The sequence below is a fragment of the Triturus cristatus genome, chromosome 2_2, assembly GCF_964204655.1.
Source record: "Triturus cristatus chromosome 2_2, aTriCri1.1, whole genome shotgun sequence".
In the NCBI taxonomy this organism is placed as follows: Eukaryota; Metazoa; Chordata; class Amphibia; order Caudata; family Salamandridae; genus Triturus; species Triturus cristatus.
In genome coordinates this window covers 385,127,748-385,147,029 of record NC_140582.1, presented here as the reverse complement: position 1 = coordinate 385,147,029, position 19,282 = coordinate 385,127,748, and positions in this window count along the sequence as shown.

Below are 19,282 nucleotides of genomic sequence, written 5' to 3'. Positions count from 1 at the left end.
AATTTAATTTCCAAATTATCTAAAATATCGGTATCAAAACTACCATTTTGGGGCCATTTTAAAACACCATCTTTCCTGGTGTAGTGGATCCACACTTCGTTATATGCAATGGGGCCTACGCCATGTTTTACATAGAGCTCATAAGTTGGAGTTTCAACCGGAGGAACCGGACATGATTCCTCTAGCTGGAAATCTTTTCCACAACCCAAACTGAATAATCTACCAAATAGTCCAGAACCAGGCATCTTTGCTCACTAGTCTAGATCCAAACGTCAAAGGATTATCGATTACGATAGCCTCGTGAATACACGAGTCCTCTGGCTTTGGCGTTTGCAAACTCCAAATCACTAATTCAAATGATCCCGAAGGATACCAAAACAAATGGGAGACGCTCCACTTATACTTAACTGAATATTGTTGATCGATGGCGTCACCAGAAGACTCTCTCGATTGTTTCGCTCTCTCAGATTCGTCAAGGGTCCAAAACAGGTCGATTAATCAGGGCAGCAGTCCTTCGTAGCCGTCGGGACGCGGAGAACCTCGCAGAAAAGACTTTCGGACCACGTCGACATGCAGGGGTCGATGAAGTGGCGGCCTTCCTCCGGAATTTCCACACGAAGCTCCTCACGAACCTCTGGCTTGGACTGGTACCGCTGAAATCGCCCCACGTTGGGCGCCAAACTGAAGTACTGGGTATTTTAGACCCAGCGGTGCAGGGGCACACACCCTATGACTTCTGGGTTCACCCTGTTCCAGACCTACAGAAACACAGAGTCTTCTGGGTGAAGTCAAAGAATCGTTTATTGGCTGCAGACCAATGACAGGTATCCTAGAAGTACAACAGCGTGTATGTTCTCAGGAGACTGCTGAAAATCATAGGAACGGACATCATCTTAAATACCTTTTTCCTTGCCTCAAGCATACATTCCTAGGTTTTATGATACGGCAATATACAAGTGTACATTACAAAGAAAAGGCAGAGTCATGATGACCATCCCACATTCCAGTTCGGCCAGCCCACAATGATTTACACAGTAAGGTTCAGATCCCACATTTGATGTCAATAGACCCCCCAATAAACATGAGCATCTCCTGTTTTGGGAAACAAGTCATAAAGCAGGAACAAGCAGGTGTGGAAGAGATTAGCCGGGGGATTGTGTAGAATGAAAGGGTTTTATGACGGGTCAAGCCCTGATGCTAATCACAGGTGGACGGAGGAAGGGGAGCTCGTGAGACCGGTTTGACCTGGGGCAGCAGAGCCAGCTGCCCAGGTCACAGAGAAGTCAGAGGGAAAGCCCATGTACTGGGAGGCCCGTATTTACTCCATTATAGCCTATGTGAGGGCAATGACAAGATGGCCACTGCTTCCAAAATGGAACCCGCGTAGTGAAGCAGAATAACGTGTACACAGTGCATTCATAGCTAGAACGATATATAAAGCACTCGTACATGCCGTATTTACCATTTGCGGTTTGTTAATACCAAGATAGACAGGGGTAGGGCCCTGTCCCCTACGCGGTCCCGAATATTAAAGTACGACAGCCAGGTAATATTTCAAGGCACGTAATCCGTCACTGTGTTTGATTGATGTGTATAGCGAGGTTACATCTAAAGCAATTAAAAGATAATCCACATGCCATTCGAGATTTTTTATTTTGATTAGAAAGTCACCTGTGTCCTTGATATATGAGGCCAGATTCTGAACATAATTTTGTAAAAAAAAGTCCACATATTTGGAAGTTTTTTCAAATGTGCTGTTGCGTGCTGATATGATCGGCCTCCCTGGCGGATTTATTTTATCCTTATGAATTTTGGGTATAAAGTACAAAATAGGCATTAAAGGATTTTGGGCCCACAAGTATTTGTACTCGTCCGTTGTTAGTAGGCCCATCTCTCGCCAGGCCATTAATTTGACTCGGTATGTTGAATTTACTGTATTCCACGTCACATATATATATGTGTAGTATAGTTGTTAAATTGGTATAATAAAAAAATGAAATTTGAAATGTAGGTAATAATTATTATTTTATTTTATTATTTTATATTTATAAATCTGTATGTACATATGCACACATTTATAGATATGTGTGTGTCTTTTTTAAATGTTTATCTTTCATTAGAAATATGTGCCACTTTGAGGTGAGCTGTGTTAGATATTTTGCAGGATAGTACCAGTTTGTGTGATGATATGCTTGCATAAATAAAATTACAGATGGGTCTATTAGAGATTACTAATCTGAGTTATCTTCCTGATATCCTGAAGATCTGCTTGATGGCTCCTGGCCATCTTCTTCAGAAATATCACTTGACTTCTGCAATTGGCCAAGAGTTTGGCCTTTTCTGATTCACCCCATTAGCAACCCTCTATCATTTTCTGCTAAATCTATTCCACTCACTATACGTCTCAGCCCCTGTTTAAGAATCCCACTAGGCATATTAATCCTACCTCGTTACTCGAACAGCATGCTCTCCTCCCACTGGACAACAGAAATAATAGCTCCTGCTAGGCTTAACAACATATAAAAATACAGTCAGGGGCATATTTATAATTACTGATGCAACACTGCTTTGCACCAGAAGTTTCTGTGCTGTGTTGCAGCATTTCCCATGGGCATGGATGCAGCGTATTTATGGGACGATGAACCACCGCACAAGGACCAAAGGTGCATCAGGAATTTAGCCACAAATGTTTTGAGAATGGCGCAAAGTGCCACAATGCAAGCATTATCTATGTGATGCAAAGTTGATTTGTGTGTCGTAAAGCACCTAAATGTGCTAATAAATCAGCATTGCGTCAAGCAGGAGTGCGTTGCATCACGTGAGCACTTGAGAAAGCAACACAACTACACAGTAATAGTTCTCAATACAGAGAAGCATGGAAGGAGCCTCAGGGAGCCAGGAGGATAACAACCACAACCCAGAAGACTTATCCATCTTCCGTGGACAAAAAGGAAGAAGAAGTCTAACTTTAAAGATGAGAACCAGTTATTATTAAGGAAGATGACTAAAAATGAGCTTCCCTATTTGTCAGCTCAAAATTGCCATTAGCGGGGAAGGATGCAGTTTTGTAATCCATAGTAGACAGGATAAAACCTGTTGTCCTAACAAAAAGGGTCACCCTGGAGTGCAAGAAGAGGTGGCATGACTACAAATGCAGGACCAAAGAAAAGCTGACCAAAATCCTTAAGGCAGCTATGAGGACTGGAGTAGGAACTGATGTCCAGGAGGAGACAAATCCAGTGGAGAAGCAGTTGGCATACTTCAATCCAACAGAGTTGGTAGCTGGAGTGGAAGGTCAGGTCAGTACTGAAGTAGAGGGCCAGCAGGAACTACAGGGTGAGTGAAAATAAGGGACCATATATTAAGGGTGGGCGTAGTTCGCGAAGTAGCACTTCGCGAAGCTACGCAAAGTGAAGTTCGCACTACGCGAGCTACGCGTAGCACTTCGCGAACTGCGTAGTAACATGTTCGCACTGTGCAAGATGTTGTTTTCAATGATTGCACAGTGCGGCAAGCAACCGGCACTGTGCAATCATTGAAAATGGCATCTTGCACAGTGCGAGCTGTAGTTTTCTGCTGCTCGAGTAGATTTTTACTCGAGCGGCAGCTTTCTCAACGCGAACTGGTAGTTTCTCATCGCGAGCGGTCGCGAGCATACGCGACCCCTCGCAATGAGAAACCTGACCTCCTCGCGTTGGGAATCTCGCCGGGAGGTTTATTTTCCATGCTCGCGATCGCGAACAAGGAAAAAGTCTCGCCAGGATGTCATTTTGCTTGCTCGCGGTCGCCAACATGACGTTGAGGACCGCGAGCAAGCAAAAAATGACCGCAGCACTACGCAACACTACGCTACGCGTGTTCGCACTGTGCTACGTGCAGTTCGCGTAGTGCGAAGTAGCGCGAACTTCGCAAACTACGCGAGCGTAGCGTAGTGCTTCGCCCAGGCCTACCATATATTATCAAACTGTCATGCAGGGCAATGTAGCAAGACACTTTGCTGAGCTGTGCTGTACTGCACAAAAGGGAAAGGGCAGGCAAGCCGGACATGTTGACTTATCCTTCACATTACTGTCTTTTCCTTGGACAGTAACAGTTTTTCCAGCCCAGTACAGCCATGTTACATTTCCCAAGTACAAGTGTGATGTGATGCCCCAGTCCAGGTGTTTCCTTTGCATCCTTGGACTTGTAGTGTCATTTATTCCCTCATTAAGCAAGTCCCAGAATACAAAGATGAAAACCCGGACTGAAGCAGCATATCATGCATGGACCATGGAATCTTGGCAAATATGCCATTGCCAAAGCAGGCACCAATGCAAAATGGGGTAATTGTGCTTGTGTTGAGGCTAGGCACCCAAAAGAATACTGTAATGTAAATGTAGTTAATGTGGCTTCATAGAGTGTCAATTTGTCACCCAGGAGGGTCTCCAGGTGCTGAGTAGGTGCTAGCACTGCAAGACGTATCACTTGAAGAGCCAGGTGTACAGTTCCCAGTACAAATCCACATTTGATGCAACTGACCTGATGTTCTATGGGAGGTTGTTCCAGGTGTAGCCTGCCATGTATGAGAACCCTCTATCTCCTATCTTGCTCATATGGATATGGGGGAGTGGGTGGTGGTCAAGTGATGCAGAGCGGAGGTTCATGATTGGTTGGTGGAAGCGTAGATGGTATGTGAGATAAGTGGGTCACTGGTAGTGTAATACCTAGTAGCTTTGGCTCAGCATCTTGAACTGGAACTGTGTCTGAATGGGAAGGTATTGTAGTTTTCTGAGGTGAGGTGTGATGTGCATGCCACAAGGTAGGTTGAATGAGAGTCTGGCAGTGGCATATTGGATAGTTTGCCTCTTGTGTAGCACGTATGCAGAGAACTGTACTAGAGGTCATTGGTGTACTACAATCTACATGTGATGAGGGCCTGGGTGAATCTCTTACTGTTTCAGGTGGGAGCCTTTTGAAGAAATGTCTGACCATTCAAATGATGTAAAATCAAGTGGATATGATAGTGGCAATTTGAAGTTCCATGGTAAGGTAGATGTCCAGGATGATGATCAATTTTCTGGGGTGGTTGGAGTGTGTGGGGTTCAGGCTTAGTTATGTGGGCAATCAGGGTGAGTTCATGTTGCGGAATATCATCACTTCTATCTTGTCAGGTTGAGTATGAGTAACAAATCTCAGAATTTGTCATGTTGGTCAATGGCATAATGTAACCACTGTTGGTGGTGTAGGGGGTCTCCTGAGAGTTATTGTATGATCTGGCTGTCATTAGTCTAAGAGATGATCTAGAGTCCCTGGGTCTGACTGATGATTGTATCAACGAGAGATGTGTAGTTCCTACAGGATGGAAAGTCGAAGGGGAATAAAGTATTCCATACCCAGACTTTAACCTAGTGAATGTAGGTGCACAAGGGAAGGGAATCCCTTAAGGGTGGAACTGAAACCCTCACACACCAAGCAAGCTAGGTGTCATGCTTCATCATCTGGGTTTTGCTCCTCGTCGGGTCGGCGGTGCAATACCCGACGGGCACCCAAACAGGGGCTCTTTGTCGGAGATCTTTTGTTCCCTGCCGTATGGTGCATGCGTGTGAGGGCCCGGGAGTGTAGATGTAAGTGACTTAAAAAGGTTGGTTAATCTGAAATATAATTTTATTGGCTCAGTCAACCACCTAATTAAAAGGGGGGTGAGTGGCGTAAAAGCTATATATGCTCACAAAGGAGGAGTGGCTAGCTACGCTCTACTCTTCTGGTCAACATGTTTCGCGCCCAGTCAGTCAGAGGGATCTCATGGCGCTTCGTCAGGACCTATAATACTAAAGTGAAATGTGCTCAAAAACTATCTACAGTGTGGTGTGAAAAACAAGGGTGAGAACTGATATGTTAGTCAACCCTTAATAGGTGCCCCTACCTTATGTATTGTTTTAAAAGGGGGTCACCATTTCATGTTATAAAAAGCTCATCATCAGGTGCATGGCGCGTCAACAGGGGGAGAAACACATTCGTTCCTTTGCAAACTTCCCCTGGAGGTAAGTAAACCTGCCCGCGTCGCCGAACCCGGAAGCTGACTGATGATTGCCAGAGGAGTCAAGTACAAGTTTATAAGCGAGGAAGTGAGTGAAGTGATTTGCGGGACTCTGCATATGAGCTACTTGGGTTCTGATGGACTGGAGTGAGCTTGAGCTGTTGTATACTTCCAATTATGAAGATGGCTATCCACTTCAGAGATGCTTCTTAGTTTCTAGTGTTGTGGAATCTGAAAATGACAATGTGTGTATTAGGAAACTACAGTATTCCCCTGAAAATGTTAAATTATGGCATATGAATGCCCTTAATTTTTAATGCAGGGCAGCAAGGTGGCTTGCTGTGTAGTCTTGTGTGGATGTTTGTGAAATATGAACCCTAGGGTGCAATAATGCTCACAATGCATACAATACAGTACGGCAATGCAGCTTTGTGTGTTGTGCTGTGTGAAAGGTAGAGTTTAAGACTGTGTAAGGTATAGCAATTTATGACATCTCTTATCTAGTGCTGAGGCACAAACTGTTAGCTAGAGAAATGCATGCACAGTTGCCACATGGCTAAATGGTCTCTACAGTGGTGCTAAGATACAACTTTTGCAGCTGTGCAGGCAGATAGCAGAAATGCACTGTAACATGTTAAATGTGGCCCAGTACTGAACTCACTCTTTCAGGTAGGGCTGGGCAGCAATCCGCCTAGATGCATTGAGCTGTGTCAAATTTACGCAAATAGGACTGTTAGTGAATACTGAGGTTGTGTGACTAATGTAAATGTATAGCCATCTGAAAAGCAACAATAGTACAACATGGCCATGTTCATTTGTAGAAACATACACTCCATATATCCTTGTGTACTTGGAAGTGAAGAAAAATACTGTCAAAATGTTAGAAAAATCACTTATGTCATATTTAATCATGGAAAATTTGTGACATGGGTTTATTTCTTTCAAGATGGACAAACAACACCTCCTGGAGAGCAGCCTGTCTGTGATGCCCAACCTTTTGATGACACCACCCTGCCCCCCATGGATGAAGATACCTTCAAAAAGCTCCTGGACGCTTGTATAACTTCTTCTCCGGTACTGGCAAGGGAAGACAATGTTGTTGGCTCTCTAGATGAATCAACACAGACTGGACATGGACAATCAACCTTTGACATCACAGCGGAGAACTCTGAGGACCCTCAAGTTACTTTTCAATGGTGAGTGGTAGAAGTGCAGCAGCAAATGGCTGTTAAGGTCAGGGTGAGAATGTAGACCATAGCGGGAACTTTTGAAGGAGTCCGTAGGTGTCTTATCCCTAATAAGGGGTTGGCAAAGGCTATCACAGACACCAACTCTTGTCTCCATGGGATTGATGACTCCCAAGCTGATATCGCTAGTGTCATGATGCAGAAGGAACAACATCACCAGCCCTCTACATCTAACGTCAGTGAAGTCCTCAGGCAGCTGAGAGCAATCAATGCATTCATCCAGTCCCTGAAAGCCAAGCTAGACTTCTTCATACCATCAACAAGTGCCCTCAATAGCAACGCTTGCCAGGGACTACCATGCTGTCTTACTGGCACTCACCAATGTTGTTATGAAGACAGGAGTTACGTTTTCTGCCTTTGATGTGTGTGTGCCTGAGGCTAGTAACATCACTCAGCTGCCTCCCATTCCAACAGCGCAACTTCCAAGGGAGGCAGAACACTTATCAGAGAAGGAAGATGTAGAGTTCCCCAGCCTCCAAAGAAGAACATCCTGATAAACATTTGTGAGTGGCCATTTTTGTCAGGCATCATGCCACATTCTTTGGAACCCAGTATAGTAGTTTTTGTTTGTACAGTAGTTTATCTTGTTCATTTGTGCTCCAAAATAAAACGCTACACTTGCTAATGACAATTTTTTCCTCCTCAGTTATCGGAATAAACACATGTAAATGTGAAATCCCATGCGTGATCAAATTAATTTTCGATGCACAATAGATCATACGTGCTGATTGAGATAACAAACCAACTACTTATATGTTGTAATGTGAGTATTTGAAGGTCTGGCATAAAAAGTGAATTTTTAACACCATTATGAGTCTCGTATGGTTGTTTCTAAAAAGTCAACATACATGACGTACTTAATTGAAGCTGAAGAAGAGTGAGTTAAAATACATTGCACATGCTATCTTTTTATGTGCCCCTATACCAATTACATCCATTACATCCATTGGAATTGTATGATGCACATTGTGTAGTTTCCCAATGTAATGTCAGAGTGTATCAACAAACATTTTCTTGATAGACACACAGTGTGATTTTTGCTAAGTACGCAAATCTGTATCAGCGATAAATAGGATGCGTGAGGCATGTGAGGCAAAAACACTGTTTCACTGATCCACATAAATGCAGCATCATTACCTAATAGTGAATAGATCACTGCTCACACAAAAGATGATCAACAGTGCAGAACTCTGGATGGTTGTACCAATACTAGACAAATACTCATGCCCATATTCCGTATGGATTTGCATTGAACTTGTGCCACACAAGAATGCACAAGTGCAGCCCAATATCTTAAATGACAGTAACCAAGACATGGAAGGACACATTGCTTGTACCTGTGTATACTTTTAAATGTTGAGTATGAAACCCCGGCCAAAATAACCAAATTATATTCCTCTGCCCCAGAGAGGCCTTACATGTGTTGAGTGTGAGCGAATCCATTCATTACATCATTTGCATATCCAATTTTGCATGGGTGGCAGACCAGGAAACTTGTAAAAATACTACCACCCTCCCCCAGGAGTGAGGAAAATGGGAGATATATGGCTAAAAACTATTGCTGTTATCTTTTTCAAAGTGAAGTGCATGATGTGGCAATCTTAGCAAGAAGTAAATGCCAATGATTAAGGATGTTGCCCAGGCATGTGTGACTTCCTGCACAATTATAGTCCAGCCAACAATTAACATCTCCTTGGATCTAAAATCCCTGAACTGGCTCACTTATGAGGCAAGAATACAACTAAAGATTGTGTGCATAACTCATAGGGGCATATTATCAACAAACTGAGATAAATATTGCAGCGTGCGCTTGGCACGGGATTGATGACTCCCAAGCTGATATCGCTAGTGTCATGATGCAGAAGGAACAACATCACCAGCCCTCTACATCTAACGTCAGTGAAGTCCTCAGGCAGCTGAGAGCAATCAATGCATTCATCCAGTCCCTGAAAGCCAAGCTAGACTTCTTCATACCATCAACAAGTGCCCTCAATAGCAACGCTTGCCAGGGACTACCATGCTGTCTTACTGGCACTCACCAATGTTGTTATGAAGACAGGAGTTACGTTTTCTGCCTTTGATGTGTGTGTGCCTGAGGCTAGTAACATCACTCAGCTGCCTCCCATTCCAACAGCGCAACTTCCAAGGGAGGCAGAACACTTATCAGAGAAGGAAGATGTAGAGTTCCCCAGCCTCCAAAGAAGAACATCCTGATAAACATTTGTGAGTGGCCATTTTTGTCAGGCATCATGCCACATTCTTTGGAACCCAGTATAGTAGTTTTTGTTTGTACAGTAGTTTATCTTGTTCATTTGTGCTCCAAAATAAAACGCTACACTTGCTAATGACAATTTTTTCCTCCTCAGTTATCGGAATAAACACATGTAAATGTGAAATCCCATGCGTGATCAAATTAATTTTCGATGCACAATAGATCATACGTGCTGATTGAGATAACAAACCAACTACTTATATGTTGTAATGTGAGTATTTGAAGGTCTGGCATAAAAAGTGAATTTTTAACACCATTATGAGTCTCGTATGGTTGTTTCTAAAAAGTCAACATACATGACGTACTTAATTGAAGCTGAAGAAGAGTGAGTTAAAATACATTGCACATGCTATCTTTTTATGTGCCCCTATACCAATTACATCCATTACATCCATTGGAATTGTATGATGCACATTGTGTAGTTTCCCAATGTAATGTCAGAGTGTATCAACAAACATTTTCTTGATAGACACACAGTGTGATTTTTGCTAAGTACGCAAATCTGTATCAGCGATAAATAGGATGCGTGAGGCATGTGAGGCAAAAACACTGTTTCACTGATCCACATAAATGCAGCATCATTACCTAATAGTGAATAGATCACTGCTCACACAAAAGATGATCAACAGTGCAGAACTCTGGATGGTTGTACCAATACTAGACAAATACTCATGCCCATATTCCGTATGGATTTGCATTGAACTTGTGCCACACAAGAATGCACAAGTGCAGCCCAATATCTTAAATGACAGTAACCAAGACATGGAAGGACACATTGCTTGTACCTGTGTATACTTTTAAATGTTGAGTATGAAACCCCGGCCAAAATAACCAAATTATATTCCTCTGCCCCAGAGAGGCCTTACATGTGTTGAGTGTGAGCGAATCCATTCATTACATCATTTGCATATCCAATTTTGCATGGGTGGCAGACCAGGAAACTTGTAAAAATACTACCACCCTCCCCCAGGAGTGAGGAAAATGGGAGATATATGGCTAAAAACTATTGCTGTTATCTTTTTCAAAGTGAAGTGCATGATGTGGCAATCTTAGCAAGAAGTAAATGCCAATGATTAAGGATGTTGCCCAGGCATGTGTGACTTCCTGCACAATTATAGTCCAGCCAACAATTAACATCTCCTTGGATCTAAAATCCCTGAACTGGCTCACTTATGAGGCAAGAATACAACTAAAGATTGTGTGCATAACTCATAGGGGCATATTATCAACAAACTGAGATAAATATTGCAGCGTGCGCTTGGCACGTTTTTTTCAATTGCCGGCTATCGCTGGATTTCATCGCCGAGATAGCGCGTTATTATCAACGCTTATCTCAGAGGCAATGCAAAATCCCGCGATAGCGGCGAGAACCAGCAATAGCGTGAGAAAACAAGAGCTTTTTCCACTGCGCTATTGCAATGCTTGCTAATAGGCAAGTGCAGACTCAGCCTGACAATCCACCTCCCATTGACAAGATGGGTAAGTCAGGTTTTCAACAGGCGTTAGAAACCAGCGATAATCGCGGTTAGCGTGACTTTTGTTATCGCTACGTGGGTCTGGGGCCGGATTAATAATAGAGGGAAGTTTGGTTAGCAACAGAATTCATGTGACTTTAGTGTGGAACGCCCAATTTGCATGTCATTAGAGATAAATATCGCTGACATGCAAAGTGGAGAAAAGACGGCTGCTACCTCAAGGAAACACGCGTTAGCGTGACCTTGATAATAGATTGATATTTAAATCGCCGCTAATAATATGCTCCATAAAGTCTTGCATTTCAATATCCCTAATTATTTGGCAGAAAAGCTAGAACTATCAGGAGGATGCAGGTCATCGCAAAGTACCAGCTCTCTGCAAGTGAAACCACAGTTTTTCCCCTAAAAGAAAAAGTACAGCAGCACCTTCTTGGGTATCGTCCTGAGAATTTGCAATTCTCTGCCTCGGGATATCCACCTGATTCCATTAACCACCTACTTCAAAATAGAAGTGAAAATATTTCTGATGAACAAATGTTTGCCCTAAGATAACACCTTTTGTTTCTTGATCTTATCCCTGATTATTATTCATTTGTTTATTATGACTACTATATTGCTGAATTCCTAAGGAGGTCAAGTTTATTATTTTGTATTTATATATGCTTTTTATTCTCTCCTACATATCTCTTACTTCCCCCTCCTGTAAAGCGCTCTGATACCCTCTTGGGTCATATTTGCACTATATGAAACTTTATTAATAAAGAAAGAAACCCAGACCCCTTGGACAATAGTTCAAGGGTGCCTCGGTTAGTGTTAGGCAGCAGTTTGTTTCCCAGCGCAGCCAAGGAGCACCAATCTGTGGTAAAATGTGAAATCCAACACTTGCCTGCTCTCTCCCTTTCACACAGGGTGCTACAGTAAGGAGACTACGTGTGTTGTGTTTGAAATTAAATATTGAGTCCCACTTACAGTGTCTAAAGTATGGAAATGGTTCCATACATATCTCCAATACGAGGAAGACCTTCAGTTGTCCACAAGACTCCGACAACACAAAATATTTCTACATTGTACATATGACAAGTTGAACATCATGTATTCATATTAAGACAATAGTACCAATTTATGACAAATAAATAATTTCCAACTCGAGAACAATGATTCATTTATTTAAATGCAAAACCTAATATCTAAAAACACTAAGGGCTTTATTATGACTTTCGCAGATCTACAGCGGATGGTGCAACGCGCCATCCGCTGTAGGACTGCCAAAGCCGTGGTGCTGCTGCCCACCAGATTATGACTTCAATCCTGGTCTGGTGGGTGGTGCTGTCGTGGTCTGACAGTGGGGGTCTGTTAGGCTCATAGAAGAGCCTAACATGCAGACTGCTGCTGTCAGAGCGCTTACTGCACCTTCCTGCACAGTGTGGAATAGATTCCACACCATGCAGGAACTGGTGGTGCATTTTCAGGGGCACTACCTGTGCCTGCCTGCATGCACCCCCAGGCCCAGGAGCAGCAGGGGGACCTGTCAGGGACCCTTTAGTTTCCTCTCCGCCACCCTTTTCATGTCAGACGCACCACCATGAAATGGGTGGTGGACAGGCAACTCCTAATATGCTATGTGGTGCCTAGTGGCCCCACCTGCATATTAGTGCTCCTGACCATTGTGCCACACCCACAGGATCCTGGTTCACCTGCGGACACAGCGGTCCTGTGGGGTTCCGACTGCCACACTCCTACAACTGCAGGTGGACCTTCAGTGTGAATATTGGTCAGACCACCATACTCATAATAAGGCCCAAACTAACCTTAACTAACCTATACTAACTATCATTAACACTAACCTATACTACCTAATCTAAAACTTCACCTATCTTAAATACTATTGACACACGACCAGTTAAACATCAACCTCCACCTGCCTTAATACACATAGCTCAGTACAATAAAAATATCAACTACATCCTAAACATATACTAACTATAGATAGAAGCTTAAACACATCTATATTCTTTTAGTTTTTTTTTTGTTTTTGGGGGGGGGGTATTTTTTTTTTTACACAAAACCTTAACCCCCACCAACTTATAGTCCTACCATAATAAAAAAAATCCTAAAAACCTACTACATCAAAAACGTCCTACTGATCTAAAACTGACCTAAACTATTCCTAAGCCTACACTAAACCCTCTACCTATGACTATGACCACTAAAAATATCAATATAAAATGTATAAACAACAAGGAATGGGATTGTCACGGAGCGTTCAAATATGTGCAGCCATCCGCTCCAGTGTCTCCTGGCACTTCTGCACAATGTCACCCTGCCACTACTGTACCTTTTCCAAGTTGCCAATCCTCTGGTCCGTTCTGTGTATCCTCCTGACTAGCAACAAATTAAATTGTCTCATGCAGAACCTCCAATTTTGGCTTGCTTGGCGCTATTGAAGGTCCGGTGGGAGGGTGGTGTGCTTGCCTGGCTACTGGCAGGTCGATAAGTTGTAGGGGTGGGTTTCTGCTGATCTTGTGGCAAAGAATATCCTCCCCAAAGTCCAGTGGACATGCCCATATAATAAGTGTGGCAAATCCCCGTAAGCAATTGGCAATTTTCTGCATGCAGCCATACTGTGCCGTGCCTGTCTCAAGGCAAATGTCTTTGCCTCGCCTGGTGTCATATGAGCTAGGATTTTTTTTTTACCTCATATTAGGGAAAGTATAATGAGTACATCACATATCACTCATTACAACTGACATTGTTATGCAATCATAAGTGTCTGTCCATATCTACACCTATTCTTGGTATAGAGAAATATACAACATACCTTTATTACAAAGACTTCTCCAATTACAATATGTCAACCTAACCCAAGTAAGGTCAGTGTAGGTACACAAAACTTCTATTTAGGTACAATATTGAACCATGCATTTCACTCAAACCAGTGATCCCCACTCACCCTGATGTGTCATTGGTAAATAATACCCATGGGCCAGATATGTGCACTGTTGCAGTTGGTCTTGCATCATACAAAGGGGGGCAAGGTCAAGGCAATACTAAAGTGAGATGTGTAAAGGTAACCAAAGGTAGCTTGTGTGGCTCTGCATAAGTAATCTTGAGTTACATAAGGCAACACACATTGCTCACTTGCCTTACTCTTAGGTAGGGAGCCATTCCATTGACGATGGTGGATGTCTCATAGCATCAACACCCTTAATTTGACAGGTTTGCAGATTTGGCATCAGTGCTAGACCTGGAACCGTGTCAGCATCTCAAGTCCAAGATTAACCTAAACCAGGAGGAAGAATTTAATTTCACATTTCTGTTACCTCATTCTCCCTGTGCTGCATTCTGCAGCACACAAAGAAGGAGCCGAAAGCCTCTCAGGCGTGTGTTTATGCAGGCAGCTGTGCTTACCAGCCCAAGAACAATTTTGCCTACAATGCAGGCCCCTTTGCACCACAGTGAACGCAAATGTAAACCACCAGTAGGAAAGGACAGGAATGCGCTATATCATGGAATCACTGTGCATTCCTGACCATTCCCTTTCATGCAATAATAATAATAATAATCCCAGCATTTGTAAAGCACGCAGCTACCTCAGGTGAGGTGTCCCGGCGCTGGGGACTGTCGGTAAGATTAAGCAAGCTATTGCCCAGAGTCACAAGGTGCTGGGCTAACCTACCTCTGGCGATCGAACCATGAGCCCCTGTGTTCCAGAGTCAGCCGCCCTGGCCGCTGCACCACTCCTCTTCCCTTTACAGCAAGGTGGCTTGCATGAAAGCTTGACATGAATAATTAATGGTTCAATCCCAATGCAATGGGGTGAATCCCCCTGTGCACAGTCAGGAAAAACCCAGTCATGGGTGTGATACTTTCTGTATGTTAATAAAAACAAGTAGTCATCACATGATTTTCAATCCTTGTATTTTTTTACTCCTTTTCGGTGATTGGTCAAATTAATTTGTTGTATATATATATGCATAATCAATGTGCATTTCATCCATCCATCTTTGAATCAATCCATTTCATAAATCAATCCAATGCATTTCGGGCATTGTGCCCTTCATCGGGGATATATTTATAGTGAAAATTAAACGTCTAATGAGGAAAACATCCTGTAAACTAAATGACATGCATGTGCTATATTCTTATCGTTTCGCGATAACATGGGCAAAAAATAGATAACTAATGAGTTCATGCTTTCTAATAGGTCAAAAAATGCTCGACTATTGCTGGAAGTGAACTATGTTTCCAGACAAATCCAGTGAACTCAGCGTGAAGTATAAAACACTGTATGGAGTGAAAATGAGCAGTTACCGGGTGTGAAACTTGGTCTTACTGTGTGTCTTTCCAAGACCTCCATTAAACGGAGCTAACTTCCTTACTCTGCATGCCAACAAAATTTTGGTTTGTTAACATTGAAAACTCGAACCGAAGTGCGCTGTTTTACTCCTGGAGAGGGCAGTAGCATACCACAATTATGAGGGTAGCTCTTTGGGTGCCCTTCCTGGTCCAACAAAACCTCCAATCAATTCATAGATCCATGTCATGGCACAAACACATATTCCATGTTTGGCTATGGGACTATACAAGCATTAGGGATCTAGACAAAAGTACAGTTGGGCACTCAGGGCAGGGGTACCATGCAGAGGAAAACCACCATTGCACCATATTTCAAACATCTGCGTACGTCCACAACCATTTGTGCTTGAATTTTGACATACATGCTTCACACATTAAACATCTCTGTATTCATGAAGTGAAGTGATTGTAATGATTGTAATAATAATAATAATAATACAATTATTTATGAAGCAAATGGTTACGACTGAAATGTCCCCTCACTAAGATCTCTCTCTCAGAAACAGCACCCATGAAGTATGCTCCAGAAATGGGCTTTAAGTCCCTCTGAATAGCCAGATTTTGAGCTTCTTTCAAAAGGCCAATTCAGTGCTTTCCTGTCAAAGTACCAGAGTAGGGTGTTCCACTTTTTAGAGGCCCACAAACTAAAAGAGCATCCTCCCATGCGTGCCCTTTTCACAGTAGGAATGGCGGTTAAAGAAGCCCCTGCAGACCTGAGACTTCTGCCGGGTAAATATGGCTTGACAAGAGAGTGCAGATAACAAGGCCATTTTCCATTCAGGATTATGTGGCAATAACACATAGCTTTAAAAGACACTTTCTTACCCAGTGGTAGCAAGTGCAATTTAGTGAGAGCTGGACCCCTAGGCGATCTACTCGGGAGGTTAAGCAGCAGACAAGCTGCCACATTCTGCACCCTCTGCAGTCTCCGCAATCTGAATTGTGAGAGTCCCAGATACAGCACAGTGGCTGAACTACTGACTTTATTTTGGCTTCCGGTAGAAATATGAGGATTTTTTCAGGGTTTTCAGAATCCCAAAACATTTCTCCGCTAGACTGGTGATATGACGGTCAAACAAAAGTCTTGCATCAATCCAGATGCTGAGAATCTTAACCTTTGACTTGGAATCAGGTAGTGGCCCATGTGATTTTGGCCACCAACCAGAAGACCTGATTGATGGCTGCTTCCCTAAAATAAGAACCTTTGTTTTCCGGCATTTAGTTTAAGGCATCTATGGTTCATCCACTCAGCCAGTTCTGACTCACAGGATCTTAACAGAGCTGCAGTGTCTCTTTAATCCTGAGACTGAGTGATAATAAGGTATGTATCATTGGCATACAACATGATGTTAACGCTGTGACACTCCAATGATATTAACTAGGGAGCGCATGTAAAGATTAAATAAGGTAGGGTTCACTTCTTAGCCCTGTGGCATCCCCTGTTACAGCGGAAAAACCTCAGATAGAAAAGGTTTTTGAGCCACCTGGAAGGGCAGTTTTTTTAGAAGGATGTTAGCCACCACAAGGCCTTAATTCTAATAATGTAGTTCCACAACCGTTCGAGCAGAAGGCCGTGGGACATGGTATCGAAGGCCACACTAAGATTCAGCATTATCTGTGTTGCAGTGTTACCTCTGTCCACAACCTGCCTGAGGTATTCAGAGGCTAGCAGCAATGCCGATGCAGATTCCACGATAAACTGTGGATGGAAACCTGACTGCTTCTCTTGAAGCAGTTCCCTATTCTTAATGAAGCTCGACAGCAGTTTATTTATATGTTTCCCAGCCACTTTGGCAAAAAAGGAAGCAGGAAGAAATGCCTAAACATTTCCAGTTTTGTGGAGTCCAGTAGAGTACTTTTAGGAGTGGAACTATGGTAGCATGTTTCCAGCTCATAGGAACCTGACCTAGCCCATGGGAGTTTTTAAGTAGGTCACAGAATATGGGCAGTAGTGCCTTCAACCCTTGTTCCAAGATAATGGGCGAGACAGGGTCAGATGGTGAACCTGAATAAACCTCTGTCAACAGAGGAAGAAGCTCCTTGATTGTTAGAGGATTAAACTTGGAAAGTCCTACCCCATCAGCAGATAGTTCAAACCAGCCTTTAAGACACTGGGCATCCCTGACTGCCTACATGAAAGTAGCATAGATAGACGAGACTTTGAGCGATTGAGCCACAATCTAAAGAGGGAAATGATTTCACAATAGAAAACAGTTCTCAAGAGGAGTTTTGAGCTCGCTCAATTTTTCCGATGTAGAAATGACGGAGTGTAGCCCTGATCTGTTTGTGATATTCATTCAAGGCTCCACAATAGTTATCTTTATCATTAGGACTGATCTTTCTATGCCAGACACATGCTAAGGGCCTCATTTATGAGAAGTGACGCATCGCTGCGTGAAAGCAGCGATGCGTCACTTCTCAGTGCGCCCTCCTTGCGACAACAATGATGCGTCATATTTCATGTCGCAAGGAAGGACAGATACATCAGTATAACTGACGTATCTGTCGGCGCAAAAAGTGGCGCATTGCTGGAGTTGTGTCGGAAGCCTGACGCAACTGCAGCAATGTTCCTTTCACATGGGGCAAGCCCCATGTGAACTGGCCTGCGTCACCCTTACGCCTGCCATGAGGCAGGCATAAGGTTTTGACGCATTGGCGTCCTAGTAGTGGCGCAGCGAAATTTCATAGATTTCACTGCACCACTCCTACGACCCTTTCTTGCGGGGGTACGCCCACCCTGCATACATTATACCTGGCGCAGGTATAATGTAGCGCAGGTGTTTACGAAGTGACACATCTACCTAGATGCGTCACTTCGTAAATATGGCGCGACATGGCCCATGTTTTACGCCACTGGTACGTCACAAAAAGTGACGCATCAGTGGTGCAAAAGTGATGAGGGGCTCATAAATTAGCCCCTAAGTGTTTACATAACTTTTTTAACATATAAAGTAACTCCTCTTTAAATCATTCCACCAAACGTTTAGTGCGTCTGCCCGTATGGTCTATAATGGGTGCAATTTGATCAAGTGCCACTGTTATCCATCCCTCCAGTTGCACAGTATCTGTATTTACACAGTCACTCAAGATAGGACAGTTCTCTGCCAGCACCTCTGTAAAGGTGGCAGGGTTAACCTTAGCCCATTTCTGTATCTTAACCTGCTTGCCTACATTTGATGTTTGCTTTGGTGTAGTTACAGAAACCTGCAAAGGGATGGCAAAATGGTCAGACCATATAAGGGGAACAGGTGGATCCACTGCCAGTCTGGTAGAGTTAGAAACAATGGGATCCAACGTATGTCACAATTTATATTTAGAAGCATGTACCAGCTGAGTAAACTGAAGGGCTTCCAGGTCCGCGACTAGCGTGGGAGTCATCAGGCACGTTTTGTCCTCAAGATGAAGCTTAGGAAATATCACCCTTGTCTCACTTTTCAGTTAAATGCTACCTGTTGCTACTTCAGCAGTTTAATATATTTTGGTACAAGCCTTTGAGCATCCTTGCATTGCTCTCCAAAGTATGGTAAATAGGTATTGTATCAAGTGCGGACAAATGTAGACCTCACATCGATAAACCCTGGGAAGGTGTTACATGTGTGCTTTTCGTGGATCCCATACATGCATGAATGCCAATTTAGCAAATTAAATGTTGACATCTAAGTCTGAGGCTATGCCTTTGCCATGGCACATGTCTCTCATGATCTGTGACGGTATCTTCTGCAACATATGTTCCTGCAAAGTTTTTCCACTCTGCATGTTAATCCATATCGGCGACACACATTAATTTGAAGATTACCTCAGGAACTGTCTTATTTGGAGATTTGAGATCCATCATACTCTGAGGGCTACATTTAACACACTTTCATGCAGCAGAGCACAGCAAGACAGCGTGCTCTGCTGTACAGCACAGCTTAAG